The sequence below is a fragment of the Neomonachus schauinslandi genome, chromosome 1 (assembly GCF_002201575.2).
Source record: "Neomonachus schauinslandi chromosome 1, ASM220157v2, whole genome shotgun sequence".
In the NCBI taxonomy this organism is placed as follows: domain Eukaryota; kingdom Metazoa; phylum Chordata; class Mammalia; order Carnivora; family Phocidae; genus Neomonachus; species Neomonachus schauinslandi.
The window spans coordinates 18,861,975-18,879,354 of NC_058403.1; the positions used below are offsets into that span (position 1 = coordinate 18,861,975).

At 39.2% G+C, this 17,380-nt stretch overlaps 1 pseudogene; it reads right to left on the reverse strand.

Annotated features, from left to right (window-relative positions):
- Window positions 1-13,896: 13,896 nt before the first annotated feature.
- LOC110571160 lies at window positions 13,897-15,190 on the reverse strand (annotated as a pseudogene).
- Between the last annotated feature and the right edge of the window lie 2,190 nt (window positions 15,191-17,380).

Sequence of the window (17,380 nt, forward strand, 5' to 3'; positions counted from 1 at the left end):
TGTCAGAGTGCCTGGCTGGCTCAGTCGGTGGATATGTGATTTTTGATCTCAGGGTTGTGAGTTCAAGCCCCATGTCAGGTGTGGAGATTACTAAAAAATAAATAAATAGACAAAATCTTTTTAAGAAAAACTATACTCACTAATACATAAAAAACGAACTCTGGGTTTCCCATGCTTATAATTCACTATGTCACCTACCTTTTTCAACATATTAGTCTATTCAGCTATCTCTTACTAGGTGTTGGTAACACTTTAATTTTTATAATATTACCTTACACTTTTCTCAAATTTCAGTGAGGAAGAATACTTTAGAAGCTTAAAATCCATAACCCTGCAACAGACAGAGTCGACATTCGACTAGGCTGTACATATTCAAGGATGAGTATATTTTATAGGAAGTGGGAAAGTCATTAAAGTTAATTAGAAATGAAATGAGGTTAATTAGAATATTTAGGAGAAATTATACCAGCTACTCATTTAAAAAAGAGAAACAGCTGGACTAAGAGGGAGAGAGAAAAGAAAGAGCAAGAGACTGAGAGAGAGAGAGGAGAAGATATAAATAGAATTATGGAAACTGTTCATTTTCATTCTGCTGACCTCAGGACAAAGCCGAGTTAAGAACACAAGGGAAGTTAATTCTCAAGTGTGAGCAAGGACTAAAGCTGTGCAAACACTCCTCCCAGTTTCTCTGGCCATAGGACTTTTACCTTAAGATGATTATAGTAAATAAATGTAAATATTTATGGTATTTTGTTATGACAGCCTTAAATTAATGCACATATAAGTGACTTACCTATAAAAACACATGTGATAATAATTCAATTTATATACATCTAGCTAACTGGATATAAGGATAAACAGTTGTCAGGGAGAAGGCCACCAAGTGGTCTAATGAGCTGCCCTTTGGAGGAAGTCCCGTGGAGTGGCTGGGACGGGCCAGGGCCATGCATAAAGGTGAGTTCACGGGAGATAAAAATTGGCTCATGTATGGAAAGATTATCATATGCTTGAGAGAGCTTCTGGTTAAACCTCAAGCCTAATGTCTGAGTGACTTACACTGGTCGGTGTAATTAACCAATCATGTTATTACATGTACCCTAGTCTTTTTCCCATCACAAGGCATCGCAGCTGGGGAGTAATGGCAGAATCTCATTCTCCTGGGGATCTGCTTAAGGACATTTGGAGCACTCCCAGCAAACGTAGCCCCGTTGTCTTTACTCCTGCTCACCTACAGCCAGAGAGGCAATGGGACATTAAGATTTTTCATAACGATTTGCGTTATGTATGCTTGGGAAATAACTTCATTTAAAAGAAAAATAATTGTAGAGAGTATTGCAGTTTTATGAAACAGATCAGTGTAATCACCTCATATGTTGACATGTCATGCCCATGGTACCACATAATGACTGTCCTGCAAACAGAAATAATGAAATGTTGACATTAATGAATCTATAGAAATAGATATGCCAAACTAGGAAGCTAAGTTTCTTGTGTTGACTTGCAAATTGATAGGAAATTCTGGGCTTTCTCAAATGTGTTTAATATAAAATCAAAGTATGATACCTCTGGCTAATGTTGAATAGAATGAGATATTAGGGGACACTAGGAGTGGGTTAAGGATCCTCACACAGATTACTCAGAACTGGATGAAAGATTCTCTTCATATTGGATAACCTTTCAAACCTTAGATACCCAGCTTTCTTGGAGATACGTTAGTAAATAATTTCACTAAGCCCCAAAAGTCTGAGCACCTCTGTCCAACACTGATCCCTCTACAGCAGCACATAAAATCCAAATTAAAATGAATTGAAATGTGTTTGGGGATTTGGAGAATCTTTGAAGTAACTTTTGACAGAATGAAAATTAGCCTCATATATAGTAAGAAAACTCCCTTTACCTCATTTTGGTAAAAGGCTGAGAAAAGCAGATGAACATGAAGAGGTAGATTGTGATTATCTGCCCACAATCAAGCAACTGTTTTCCCTTGGTGCAATGTGCAAAGATTTCCAATTATACATTTATTTTACCCACACATGGTCGTTGTCCTTGCTTTGCCTCTGAATATGCAAAATGATATAGAGAGCAGCATCTCCTAAAAGCCATACTTTTCAGACGTGGGTTCAAGCTGTTTTGATTCATGCTCTTGACTTGCCACGGTCTGGAGCTCCCTGACTAAGAGAACTTCAGCAATGTTAGTTACTTCCCTTGGGGGTTCCCACCGTCTCTTCAAATTCCTTAGAAGAACAGCTACCTTGTGGGCAGTTAATGTGATTAACATCATAAACACTTCTGAAGGAGGGCTACTACTCATAAAGCTTAAAGCTAGTCTATATTCGTGAAAGGTAAGCATTGTGAGATAGAAATATTTAAATGAACTCATGTAAGTCTCGATAAAAACTTATTAACTGATTTTTTTTCTTTTGTGAGATGACTAGAAAGTACGGTGAGACTAAAAATACATTTTCCAAAATAGCATAGATTTGCAAACAAACAAACGAAAAAACCAACCAAACAAACAAACAAAAAAACCCTCATATTCCTGGCTGAATGTCCAACCCTAGAAGATTTTCACATTTATATAAGCTGTCACATGTGCCCCAGTTTTGACAATCATGCTTCATATGCAGAGAGAAAAATATTTTTTTCTGGTATTCAATCTTAAGGGCTTAATACATTATTTCCTTTCTATCTTTTTCTTTTCTTTTCTTTTCTTTTTTTTTTGACAAACGTCAGGCATGTTTCTCTAAAGAAAGATATTGAAGGGAATGAACAAATTAATGATAGAACAAATAAGAGAATTGCTTGCTTTCGTCCTTCAACTATGTTAACCCCGAATCTTTACAACCACTTGCCACCTATCCCTGTGTCTCCCTCCTGCCTCTTCCTTCTTCCTTCCATATCCAAAGGTTTCAGATAATTAATCACACAGAACTGTTGTTGTTTTTTTTTTTCTCACATGAATCTGCCCTGAGAGGCCTTTCAAACAATTAGCCTCTTTGCAAGTGTTCAAAGATGAGGTACACATTACCAAAATGATAAAACTCTCCAGATTCCTTGCTTCCTGTCATGGATTTATGTTAGCCTAGTCTTTCAAGGCTTTATTTCCAACTGCTTATGAGAACACAGACAGAAGATGGCACTGTTTACTCATTAGTAAAAGGTCAGCAAACTCCACCTTAAAGAAAAAAACTATGCTTTCCCTGCTAGAACATACAATACTATTAGAAAATGGAAGTAAGACTGCATATATAATGAGCACAGTTTTTTAATATTACAATAGAAAATATAAATTTAAAATTAGACAAGGTAAACAAAACAGTTAGAAAACAGTCTTACTGACCACACTGAATTTTTAAGAGCAACCCATTTCAGATAGAAGGCAATTGTAGTTACATATGGTAGAGGAAGGGACTTGGGTTCGGGTTCCAACTCAACCATAACACCTTGGCACAAGTTGTTCAATGTCTCTCTAAGTCTAAATGTTACTACAAAATGGGGGTAATAACACCTACTCTGTAGGATAGTTTTGTGGATTGAATAACCACATAGTAAAAGTTCATTAGCAATTACTAGACTATAAGCTTTTGGTTATCATTTTTTTAAAAAGATTTTATTCATTTATTTGAGAGAGAGAGAGAGCACGAGCAGAGGGAGGGGGAGGGGGAGGCGGGTAGGAAGGGGAAGAGAGGAGGTTGCAGAAGGACAAGCAGACTCACCACTGAGTGGGGATGCCAATGATGTGATATCCCAGGATCCTGAGATCATGACCTGAGTTGAAGTCAGACCCCTGACCAAGAGTCACCCTTGGTTGACTTGGTTGAGATAACCAGGTGCCCCTTGGTTATCATCTTAATAAAACATCTATGATCACCAAATAGCATAATGCCTAACCTAGAAAAGCAGTGTAGAAGTTGATTATATTACTAACAAGGGGCCAAAAAATTTAGCTGATTTGTGTGTTGATTTACTGATGATTCCCCTTAAATAAGAAGCTGGGCAAGCGTAAAAAGGAATTAGTTACTAATCTTGAACTTTAGAGTGCTTGGCTATTTCACTTTTTCTTTTTCCTTAGGAGAGAAATTTGATTATTCCCAATTAAATGATCGAAGGGGTTTCATTATTGATAAGAGAGAATTTTATTCTAGTTTTCAGAAGCACTAAGAGAATAAACTATTTTATCTAGATAGGTAGAAATAAAAGTATGTTCTTTTATGTTTTATTCTGTTATTGTAATTGTAGATATTGTTTCGTAGCCCACCTTGCCTGGGATGAACCCAAATGGGAAAATAGCACATGGTTAAACATTTTGTCCCAGTTGCTTCACCAAAATTTAAAGTAAAGATACATTATTTGTGCTCAATCTATACCAATTATATATGAACATCTTAAATTAACATATATAAATAAAGGCTTACTTTATCTTGTAATATTTAACTTCGTAACAATATTAACTTTAAATATCAACAGTTGAAATGATTGTTCAGACATTGTTAAATGTTTAACTATTCATTCTCATGACCCTTGCGTGGTAGAGCTATCAACCAAAAGTCAAATTCTTCTTCTTGGGCACACAGCCAGCCTACGTTTCCTGTTCTCTACAGTTAGATGTGGCCATATGCCCGAGTTCTGCCCAATGGAATGGGCATGGAAGGAACATATGTCATTTTGGTGCCAATGCTTCTTGGAAGAAGGTATGGTTCCAACCATAAAAGATTGATTTTTCCCTCTATTGCCCAGATGCAGATGACAAGGAGGCCCTCAGGGATAGCAGAGCCACAAAATGTAAAGAATCTGGGTTCCTGTGTCTCCATGTGAAGGGATGCATCCATGGCTCAATAGCTATTAGGCAAGTGGGAAATAAACCTCTATTTGTTCCAGCAGTTAATATTGCCCAAACTAATACTATCGTTAAAAGAGGGGGCTAGTAATCACATGGTAGTATACGATTTACTATGATTCTTTAGAACTTTCTCCATTGAAATAGGGATACCAAGTAGTAAGTTCGTTTTGATGGGAGAGCAGACTGCTCATTCAACTCATTAGCAATGCTCTATACTGGATGCTCATTTCTCAGTAATCTATTTTTTTTTAATTTAAAGATGCCAATGTCTCACCAATTGTTAGTGTTAGAGTACATTTGCACAGATATCTGCCTCCTCATGCTTTTGTTTAATTTTCTCCGTGAGACAATATAATGGAGAAAAATATTTAAAGCTAAAATTGATAGCAGTCACTTATATGTTCCAATAGATGGGGAGTGAATTTTATTTTATTTTATTACTCTTTCCTTCCTCTCCCAAGTCTAGAGTGCAGCAGAAAGTTAGAAATTCCTAAGTTAAAACTATTTCTTTCCTGTAGAAGAAGAGAACCTAAGAGATGGCCCACTGTAGAATCACTCAGTAATCCGTCTTCAGGGGTACAGAAGGGAGTGGAGGCCTAAAAGCAAGCAGAAAGTGAAAAGCTCAAGTTTTCCAAATAATGATGTAAGAGGAAATGAGTTGGATGGATAGGGGGATATGAGATACAGTTTTAAGAAGCAGGGCACAAATAGCCAGACTATGGAAAGAGCCAAGATGTCCATTGACAGATGAATGGATAAAGAAGATGTGGAATATATATATATACCATGGAATATGATGCAGCCATCAAAAAAAAAAAAAAAAAAACCACGAAATCTTGCCATTTGCAACGACGTGGTTGGAACTAGAGAGTATTATGCTAAGTGAAATAAGTCAATCAGAGAAAGACAAGTATCATATGATCTCACTGATATGAGGAATTCTTAATCTCAGGAAACAAACTGAGGGTTGCTGGAGTGGTGGGGGTGGGAGGGATGGGGTGGCTGGGTGATAGACATTGAGGAGGGTATGTGCTATGATGAGCGCTGTGAATTGTGTAAGACTGTTGAATCACAGACCTGTACTTCTGAAACAAATAATACATTATATTAAAAAAAAAAAAAGAAGAAGATAGTAGGAAGGGAAAATGAAAGGGGGAAATCGGAGGGGGAGATGAACCATGAGAGACTATGGACTCTGAGAAACAAACTGAGGGTTCTAGAGGGGAGGGGGGTGGGAGGATGGGTTAGCCTGGTGATGGGTATTAAAGAGGGCACGTTCTGCATGGAGCACTGGGTGTTATATGCAAACAATAAATCATGGAACACACTACATCAAAAACTAATGATGTGATGTATGGTGATTAACATAACATAATAAAATTAAAAAAAAAAAGAAGAGGGGTTGGCAGTTTTTAATAAAGGTCGATGTATCCCAATGCTTTTGGTAGTTACAGTGAGGCCATGTGCTGATTCTTTTCCATCCTTTGCTCCTCTCTTCCTGCTCTGTGCCACAGAAGAATGGTTCCCCTAGAGCCTCTCTTTCTACGTTTCCAGTTGGACGTGATTAGTGGGAAGCACTTGCAGAAGAGTGGGTAATAGAAGGAGACGGAGAGCAGGGTGCTTCTCCTCCTCCCTCCCTCCTCTGCACAGGATTCTGCAAAGCCCAGATATCCCTGAGACCTGAGAGCCTCTGAATTTGATACCACCCCCCCCTTTCCTTGCCTCTTCCAGCCTAGGATGGCAATGGCTTCCCTGTTTTGCTGATCCCTGTCTATTGCTGTCTCCATTTTTGGTTCTCAAACCTCTACATAGTCTCTTCTCTGAGAAGACTCATCTCCCATCAGGACCCTGAATAATGGAAATTTGTTGTTGGTGTTGGAGTCATCTTTCATCCCTCGGTACAGGGATTCCTGGCCATTCCCCGCACATCAAAAGAAGTAGAAACGTGAATCTGCCCACCGTCAAGTTATGAACCAGGTGAAGCTGTCTGATCTGGAGTAGGAAAAAAAAAAAAAAAAGATATTAAGAAAAGAACCACGGCTTCTTTTTTACCCTCATATTGCCTCCTTTCCTCTTTCTGCCGACTCTAGGAATATTCCACACGTGCAAACTGGGCTTTAGGAAAAGCCTAAACACAGCCATAGCACATAAGGGTATGTGCTATGATGAGCGCTGTGACGGAAAAGATACTGAGTTCATTGTTGGTATGGTCCCCATGCTATGCTGAGTTACTGACATGAAACTTCATGACATTCTGTATCCAGAGAGCAGGAAGAGATCATTTGTGTACTTTCAGTGTTGCTTACATGTACTATGCAAACATTGTGAATATAAAACTATAGGCCTTTACTTCAGGGGCTTCTCTATTGAAACAATTTAGACAAATAAACAAAAGCCAAGCTATTTTTATCCAAGCCCTCCAGAGCTTTTGGGTGGGAGGTGGAGAGGTGTGTGAGGGGGTGTAAGTCTATCTATGACTTTTAGGTTTTAGTGGTATTTGTGAATGAGGGAATATATGAATTCTTTAGCAGAAAGGAGAGAAGAAATTGGTCACAGGAGAGAAGCCAAAATAAGATCAATAATTCATCAGAAAAGGACTTTTGCAACTAGAAATAACTGTATGTACTTAAGCTGCCTGAGAATGTTGAGAAATCTTGGAAGAATACTAGATTTTGCACAAAAAGTGGGTTTGGGTAATGGAGACAATTTTAAAGACAAATTTCAAGTAGATAATACCTAATTAACACAAGTCTAGATGAAAAGCTACACATAGATTTATGGGTTTGAGTTTTTCTTCTAAGATTTATGTATTCCTTTGCTTTATGTTTTTAAACTTTTTATTTTATTTTATTTTTTAAAGATTTTATTTGAGAGAGAGAGAGAGAGAGCATGAGTGGGGTGAGGGGAAGAGGGAGAAGCAGGCTCCCCGCTGAGCAGGGAGCCTGACATGGGGCTCGATTCCGGGACCCCGGGAATATGACCTGAGCCTAAGGCAGATGCTTAACCGACTCAGCCACCCAGGTGCCCCTAAACTTTTTATTTTAGGCTGGTTTTAGATTTACAGAAAAGTTTTGAGGATGGTACACAGTTCCCATATACCCTATGCCTAGTCTTCCCTATTGGTCACACCTTACCTTAGGCATGGTACGTTTGCTATAACAAACCGTCATTGTTACATTATTATTAACTAAAGTCCATGCTTTATTCAGACCTTAGTTTTTACTTGGTGCACTTTTCTCTCCCAGGGGTCTGTCAAGGACATCGCCTCACATTTAGTTGTCCAGTCTCTTCAGGCCCCTGTGAGCTGTGACAGTTGCTCGGACTTTCCTTGTTTCCGGCCTTGGCAGTTATAAGGAGTGCTCCTCAGTATTTTGTAGACTACTCCTCAGCTGGAATTTGTCTACTGTTTTTAAACCAGGTTTGTGGATTCTGGGGAAGGAGAACGTAGAGTGAAATGTCTTTCTCATCACATCATATTAAGGGTAAATACTATCAACATGACATGTTATTAATGAAGTCAATGCCTTAATTTTTAATGTATGTATTCTGGGTTCACCACTAGATTGCAAACCCTCTGAGGATGGAGACTGTGTTGCTCTTTACTATGTGCAAACTCCTTGCTGTCACTGCTAGAAATGGTAGCTTTTTTATGAATTTATGAATTTCCCAACATTTTATCATGAGATACATAGAGACCATACAGAACCAGGCGGCCTATTTTCCTCCTGCATAGTTTTGACAAAGTTATAAAAAGCCAACTAAAAAGTAGAAAATTTTATATCATAACAAAAATGAATGCATGCTACATGAAACCGGAAAAGCCTATTTTCAATGATGTCAAATGCCTTTTCATCTTAGTGTTGTTGTGGCTGTATTGCTCTTTGAACTTTTTTGTTTAAACTCCTTTCAAAAAAGGTGGAAAAAACATATGACCCTAGATGTCTGACAAACCAGTTCCTCAGTCCCCTGCTTTTCATACCCAGAACCCAGAATCTTTTCCATGGATTCCTCTGTGGAGAGTTTACCCTAACCTTCACAAATTTGGGGGTGGGGATAAGCACTTGCCCTTGGATTGCTGGGAAGTTCATCAGTGAAGAAGAATGATTTGTGTTTTGAATGTCCTTTGCTTACTTCAGTAGCTGTTGACGTGGGAAGTGTCCTAGTTAGCATCAACTTGTCTCCATACGAACCTTCTCTCTTGCAGGAACAGATACATTTCTTGTACCTTGACTGCTCTTATCTGTCTGAGGTTCTTTTTTTTTTCCTAAAGCCCAGTTTGCACGTGTGGAATATTCCTAGAGTCGGCAGAAAGAGAAAAGGAGGCAATATGAGGGTAAAAAAGAAGCCGTGGTTCTTTTCTTAATATCTTTTTTTTTTTTTTTTTCCTACTCCAGATCAGACAGCTTCACCTGGTTCATAACTTGACGGTGGGCAGATTCACGTTTCTACTTCTTTTGATGTGCGGGGAATGGCCAGGAATCCCTGTACCGAGGGATGAAAGATGACTCCGAACTTTGCCATGAGAGAGGAGAAGGCAAGGGGGTCAATGCTCAGAGACGAAGACCCTTTTCTCGTCTTTGCTCCTGCTTTTATTGGTCCTTCAGGATAATCACAAATCCTTATCACTGTTTCTCAAGCACGTCATGTGTGACAAGGGGTCTTACTGACACTAAGAGGATTTACGGGAAAGATAAGATATGCTAATCTGTGTGTTCTACTAAACATGGCCTAAGGGACAATGTACACATCTCTTAGATCACAGGGTGGCTGTTTGGGCTGAGAAGGCTTCCGGAAGGCAACTCCCCACGGCATTCCAGTGGCAGAGTGGTCACGCAGGCCTGGGCATTCCAAAGGCCCACGCCCTTCTCCGAAACTTTCCTTTGCCCCCAGCGGCCTCCGTGTTACATTTTAGCAAGCCAGGTATCGTGGCTGATTTCGTGCTCTACATTAACCCCAACATTGATGATTCTCTGCCCAATCAATTTTCAGAAACTATCTCCTTGCTGCATCATTTTTCAGATTATACCAAGTTCTTCTAAGTTATACAGCTGGATAAGATTCCAGCTAACGAAATAATGTCAATGTACATATTATATTTGCTTTTTCTCAAAATACAAATAGCTCAGGTTTTCATTCAGCAAATGCTCATTAAAAATTATTAAACAAGGGGCACCTGGGTGGCTCAGTCAGTTAAGCATCTGACTCTTGGTTTCAGCTCAAGTCGTGATCTCAGGGTCCTGAGATCAAGCCCTGCTTTGGGCTCTGCACTCAGTGGGGCGTCTGCTTATGTCTCTCCCTCTGCTCCTCCCCCCTGCTCTTTCTCTCTCTCAAATAAATAAATAAAATCTTTTAAAAATTATTAAATTAAGACATTTATACTCGTTTTAGCAGTATCTTTTTATGTATAGAGATTTTCATATTTCAGGTCTAAAAATTATAATTTTGCCTCTTTTTTATTTATTATATTCAGTCTACACCTATTAACATTGTTTACTAAACACTCTCAGATCCCGTGGTCTGTTGTTTTCTCCTTGAAAAGAGTATCCATCTCAGAAGTCTGTGATTATGTGTCTGAACTCTATTTGATCAAGTGAAATTATTTTAATTAATTAATTAATAGATTCATTTATTTTTTTAGAGAGGGAGAGAGAGAGCATGGGGAGGAGGAGAGGGAGAGGGAGAGACAGAGAGACAGAATCCCAAGCAGACACCCCAAGCAGAGCCTGATGCGGGGCTTGATCCCACAACCATGAGATCATGATCTGAGCAGAAATCAAGAATCGGTCACCCAACCAAATAAGCCACCTAGGTGCCCCAAGTGAAATGATTTTAAATAATATATTTATTATAGGTGAAAGCGAATTGCAGATTGTTAAACTATAGGCTGATGTCAGGGGGAGAGATGGAAAGACATTGATGGATAGAAGCAAATCTTACATATAGCTTGAACGTGTAGTCTTCTTGCCCTTGGTCTGTTTGCCAGACATCATTTGGGGCCATATCAGCTTTATTCACTATGAAGAGTTATATTCACTAATAAAACTATTATTTATTTAGCACTCACAATGAGATAAGCATTGAATTAGACAGTGAGTATATAAGACTAACCAAAAATAGGTCAGGTTTCTGTGTTCAGGAAGATTACAGTCTAGTAAGAGAGAAGGTATTTTCAAATGGTTACAAATGAAAGATAAAAATGCAACTCTGACAAGTGCTATGAAACTGAGGTGTAATACACATTTTTAAATTTAAGTTTAATTGAGATACAGTAAACACAAATTTTACCTTTTTGAAGCGTACAATTTGGTGGTTTTAGTGTATTCGTAAAAATGTACCACTATCAAAAAAAAAAAAGTACCACTATCTCTACTATCTAATTTTAGACCATTTTTATCACCCCATAAATAAACCCTAATTATGTCTCTTTCCAGTCTCTCCTGATTGCCCCCTCGGGATCCCCTAATCTACGTTGTTGTAATGGATTTGCTTATGCTGGGCATTTCATATAAATGGAATCATAAAATATGGAGCCATTCCATCCAGCTTCTTTCATTAAGCATAAGGTTTTTGAGGTTAATCCATGTTGTAGCGTATATATATTAATACTTCATTCTTTTATGAATCTAGATAATGTTTTATAAATCTAAATACTATTTTGTGAATCTAAGTAATATTTGTTTGGATTTGTTTATCCTATTCCTCAGGTGATAGATACTTGGCTTATTTCTACTTTTTGGCTCTTATAAACAATGCTGCTATGAACATTTGTGTACAATTTTTTGTGTGAGCGTGTATTTTTTTATTCTTTTGGGCATATAATTGGGAGTAGGATTATTAGATCACATGATAACCCTATACTTAATTTTTTGAGGAGCTACCAAATGTGGCGATACCATTTTATATTCCCACTAGCAATGTATGATGGTTCCAATCTCTCCATAGCCTCTCCAACACTTATTATCGGTAGCCTTTTTTTATTATACTCATCCTAGAAAGTGTGAAGTATGAACTTGTTGTCATTTAGATTTGCATTCTTTAGTGATTAGTGATGTTGAATATCCTTTCATGTGTTTATTGGCCATTTGTATATTTTTTAGCGAAATCTATTGAAACAATTTGCCCATTTTCATCTGGGTTATTTATCATTTAGTAGTATTTTTATATATTCCTTTTTTGAGTTATTTTCTTAGTGGTGGCTCTGGGGAGTCCAGTTAATATCTTAATTTATAACATTCTAGTTAGGATTAATAACAGCTTAATTTCAATTATATACAAAAATTTTACTCTTACATAACTCATTTCCCTCTCCTTTCCTTTGTACTGCTATTGTCATACAAATCCCATTTTTATGCACCGTGTGCTTACCAACATAGACTTATAATCATTTCTTTATGCAGTTGTATCTTAAATGAGGTAGAAGAAAGGAAAAGATTTACAACCCCAAAACAAATGCCTTGGGGCAAAACTTTTTCACACAGGGAGCTCAGAGTCGGATTAGTTAAAGATAGACTTGCAAGGGGGTTCTTCCAGGGAATGACTGGATAGCTAAATAATCATTTTCTGGAATGAGACAGTGAAGGAGTTCTGATCCTGCTCTGCCATCTCTAGTGGATTTTCACCATGTTTCTGGGCCTTTGATTTTCAAGACTATCTCAGAACTGGAGATGGGGGGATGTGACTAGGGCAAATTAAATCACTATAATACTTGCTGTTCTTGCCAAGATTAGGTTACTTTTCCTGAATAAACATTCCTTGGACTACTAAAAATATCTTGTTAATTTCCGGAGGTTTTTTTTTTTTTAAAGATTTTATTTATTTATTTGACAGAGAGAGAGACAGCTAGAGAGGGAACACAAGCAGGGGGAGTGGGAGAGGGAGAAGCAGGCTTCCCACCGAGCAGGAGCCCGATGTGGGGCTCGATCCCAGGACCCTGGGATCATGACCTGAGCCGAAGGCAGACGCTTAACGACTGAGCCACCCAGGCGCCCCATAATTTCCGGAGTTTTGAAAAAGTTCTTGAAAATCTTTGTGAGTTTTGTCATTTCTTTTATAGAGGAGAAAAATTTTTGGAAGTCTTTACTCAGCCATTTTTGCTGACAACCTTATTATGTATTTAAGTTTAAAGTAGCAGGGGCTAAAAGAAGCCTTGAGATTTGGGAATGAGAGAGAGTAGTTCCATATGAGGCTGAGGATTTGGTTAGTGGCCAGATTATTCAGTTTTGAAGATCATATTTAAGAGTTTAGTTTAGGCTTTTTTTTTTTTTTAAGATTTTATTTATTTGACAGAGAGAAAGACAGCCAGAGAGGGAACACAAGCAGGGGGCGTGGGAGAGGGAGAAGCAGGCTTCCCGCGGAGCAGGGAGCCCGATGTGGGGCTCGATCCCAGGACTCTGGGATCATGACCTGAGCCGAAGGCAGACGCTTAACGACTGAGCCACCCAGGCGCCCCTAGTTTAGGCTTTATTTTATTATTTGGTTTAGTTTTTTGTGTGTGTGAAAAAAAAATTTATTTTAAGAAAAAAAAATTAGTGAACAAAAAAATATAACAGGTTTCACTTAGCAAAATACACCCAAAAGGAAATCACAGTACAAAGCCAGTTCTAAGTCAAGGCATTACCAGTTCCTGCAGTATTAGCAGTGTATCTCAATTTTCAAAACTAACTTATTTTTTAAAAAAGCTTAAACCTAACCTAAAAGATTTTGAATGAAAATAAACTAGAATAAACAAACATGAAAATGTTCCTCTTTGAATTAGATAGAAATCTAACACCTTGAGTTTTCCAAAAAAGCACGCCTCCCCAAGGTGTTCATGGTGATGTGGTGTAAAAGACCCATTTAATGTGCTTAAAAACTACTTTAACTCAGAAACATCACCCTGAAGTACACTACCAAAATGTTAATTGAGAAAAGCTGAAAGGAGTTTTAGTTTACTCATTATCACATACTACAAGAAAGTTTGCATGAGAAAACACTGAAGAGGTGATTTCTTAATGCAGATTTCACAACTCCTGGTACAAAATGGGTCCCACAGCTTCCTCTAGAGCTATAATCACTTTTCACTGCTTGTTGGCTGCCTGTGAGAATTTGATTGCAGTAACTGAAATGCTCCTAGGAAACTTGTCGTATCCACCCACGCTGTTCTGGCCTCCAGAGCCAGCCCGGGAGCAGCCACTCACAGACTGCTCTGGAGGCCACCGCAAGTGGCCTGGGCTGACACCCCCATGCCTTGCACCATCCTGCTGCAATATGCCCCATTGCTGGCCCCAGTTGTGGAGTTCAGGAAAAGTTCTGGAGAGCTGTGTTGCATGTTGGTCCGGTCTTTGGACATGGCTGCCATAGCTTCTTTGTGAGTGGCAAACTCGACATCGGCTTCGCCCATCACTCTTCCATCAGGGCTCATCTCAACACGGGCTCTCCCAGGGTTGAGGGGAAAGAAGTTGTAAATGTCGTACTCCGTGGCTGTGTGTGGCAGCCCCTCATGTGGACCCACAGTCCAGTGGTACTCTGGACAGTGAACTTGCCATCTCCATATCTGTGGTCATACATGCCCGGGAGACAGTAACTGAGGTCTCTCCCAAACAGATGGGTGGTGAAGCGGTAGCCGTCGCTGAGGCCGCTGTACTCCTCGTAGCCCCCATAGCCTGCATGATCAGCACCAGATCTCATCCTCTCCAGGCCTGCTTGCTGGACGATGCCAATATACCTCCTGGCTGTGCCGGGGTGGAGGTAAGACCAGCCGCTGTACAGACGTGAACTTCAGAGGAAGATCCGAGTATGACCGCACTTCTTCCTGACTGCTCTTGAACACTTCAGTATACCTGTGCCCAATTCTCTCCTTGTGCTTCCCTAGGGCCTTCTCAGCTAACTCTTGGGAGGCAAACTGCACAAGGCTTCCTCTGTAACCTTGCCCTTGGCGTCACAGGCAATGTGATCCTGTCTGGCACAATTTCCAACCATGAGAACTGAACGATTTTTTCCTTGGTGCATCCAAATGGGAGTTCTCAAAAACACATGAAGTGGTCATTGGCGGTGTCAGCACTGTTCGGACCGCCGTGTTTCAACACCCAATCCCTCTGGGTTCTGTGGGACTTGGACGTCTCAATGTACCAGTGTCCCATGCTTTCCCTGTCTTTTTTAAGGGCCACTTTTACATCATTTTCTGATTCAAGTTCAATAAAAGCCTCCCTGCTGCGCCTGCCTTCTCTAGCTTAGGAGGGATGAATGCTTGCAGCCCCGTCATGGATTGCTCACTGAGAAAGGACATGCTGCGCATCCTCGACAACAGAGCAGGACCAGGCCAGGCCGCAGAGTGTGACCACAATGCCTTCACCTCTCGGGTCCCAGCATCATGGACACTCGAGAGGACAGACATCAATATGCTTGGGTGCAGCTTTCTGTGGCTTAAACAACAACCCCCAGGGAAGGAGTACCCACAGTTGGACACACCCCTGGTAAGTAATGAATTGTCCTAAACAAGAGCCCTATGGCCATCTTACTTTAGTGCCCCAGCACTCACCAGAGCAACCAGGCCTGGTGGTGCCGGGTCTGGGATGGGCTCTAGCTCTCTTCCTCCTGGGGCAGGCCTTTAGTTTAGTCTTTATTCTCAGGGCACAGGAATGTCACCAGAGGATTTTAGGGAGAAGGGACACTATGGGCTTAGGGAGATTCATTATCCAGGAGAAGGAGAGAAGACAAGGGCAAGGCTGTGCATGGAAAGCAGCAGAAATGAAAAAGGAATGGATAGATATGAGGGCTATTTAGGAAATAAAATGAACTGGGCTATTGGTGGATTGAAGGGAAAGTTTGAGGAAGAAATTCACAAAGGGACACAGCTCTCCTGCCCTTAGATCACCCCGCAGTTCTGATGTCTTGGCTTAAGTGTCCAAAACTACCACCAACATTTCATCTTGGATGAGCGCACAACGTATAAAGTGAAATTGCCCTCAAGTGTAGTCATTTTCAGTACAGGTACAGTGATTTCTCTCTCTGTCTCTCTCTCTCTCTTCAAATTGACGCAATAAAAAGAAACTTCTCAGAAGCAGAAGGATTGGCAAAAGCTCTGGTAACGAAGAGAAGACAGGAGAAGAGACAAGGGAGAATGGTGAGAGCTAAAACAAAACCCACATCAAACACCTGTGTGTCTCCTCCTCTTAGGATTGTATGGAAATCAAAACACAAAATGAATCTATTCTTAGGAAAAGCAGCTCTGTTTTTTCTTGCAATCACTTTTGAGATCTCATATGAGATTTGATTTATCTAACAATTCAAAATATTTTCACTAAGATTTTCACCCTTCCTTGATGTGGATACAAATTCTCTCATCATGTGAGTCTCTAACCATGCCCCTGAGCTTTACGACAGTGCAGCTATTGTTATAACCCTACTTCTGGTAACCTCTTACAGTGATATTAATAGCCCATTCCCAAATAGTGCATTTGTTTTAAAGGTTTTTCAGTGATTTACTCTGTTCATAGCAATTTGGGAATTATGACAATATCAGGAATCACAAATTTCCAAATTAATTGCTTGACACAAGATAAAAATAGTACCCTGCCCTGATACAGGACCACAGACACCAAATAGTAATAAATGTTATTTAAATATCAGAGTGGTACCAGGATATATTAATCATATAACAAAGTTTGTCATATTAATATTAACATAGCATTACTTCACAAATTAAAAAAAAGCACATAAATCTTTGACCCAGAAATTCAACATCTAGGATTGTATTGTAAAGATAAACTATAACTTTCACACACACACACACACACACACACACACACACAGAGTTTTTGGAATAATGTGATTTCAGCATGGTATGACATAGCAGTGAATTAGAAATATCCTAAATGAATTTCAAATGAATTTCAATAGTTAAAATTATGGTAACAAATTGTGAAAAAAGGGAGATCATTCTATATGTACTTATATGGAAGCATCTTAATGAAATATTAACAATAAAAAGAAAGGTGCAAAACACTTCATATAATGTATTACTATGTGGGAATAAAAACATGTACATGATTATACATATAAAGGCTATCTTTGAAAAGATCCATAGGCAACTGATCACAATAGCTAACTTAGGAAGGGGAACCAAAAGACTGAGAAGCTTGGGAAGGGGAGGGATTGTGTGCTTTTTTTGGTATATGCTTTCTTGTATTATTTAATGCTGAACTATGCATATATACTAATTAGCCTAACTAACTTAAAAATAGTGTGCCTGTATTGCTTACCTTTATAGCAGACTATGTCTATCATCTATCTATCTATCTATCTATCTATCTATCTATCTATCTATCATCATCATCTATCTATCATCTATCCACATACATCAAAATATATATACAGTGTATGTGTCAGGGTTCTCTCAATATATATAGTTGGTTCTGTTTCTTTTTCTCTCTCTCTCTACATATGTGTGTGTGTGTGTGTGTGTGTACATATATATATACTGTCTCACTAGAAACTCAGGCAGGGTTTCTATGTTGCAATTTTGAGGACAATCCTTTCTTCTGAAAACATCAGTCTTTGCTC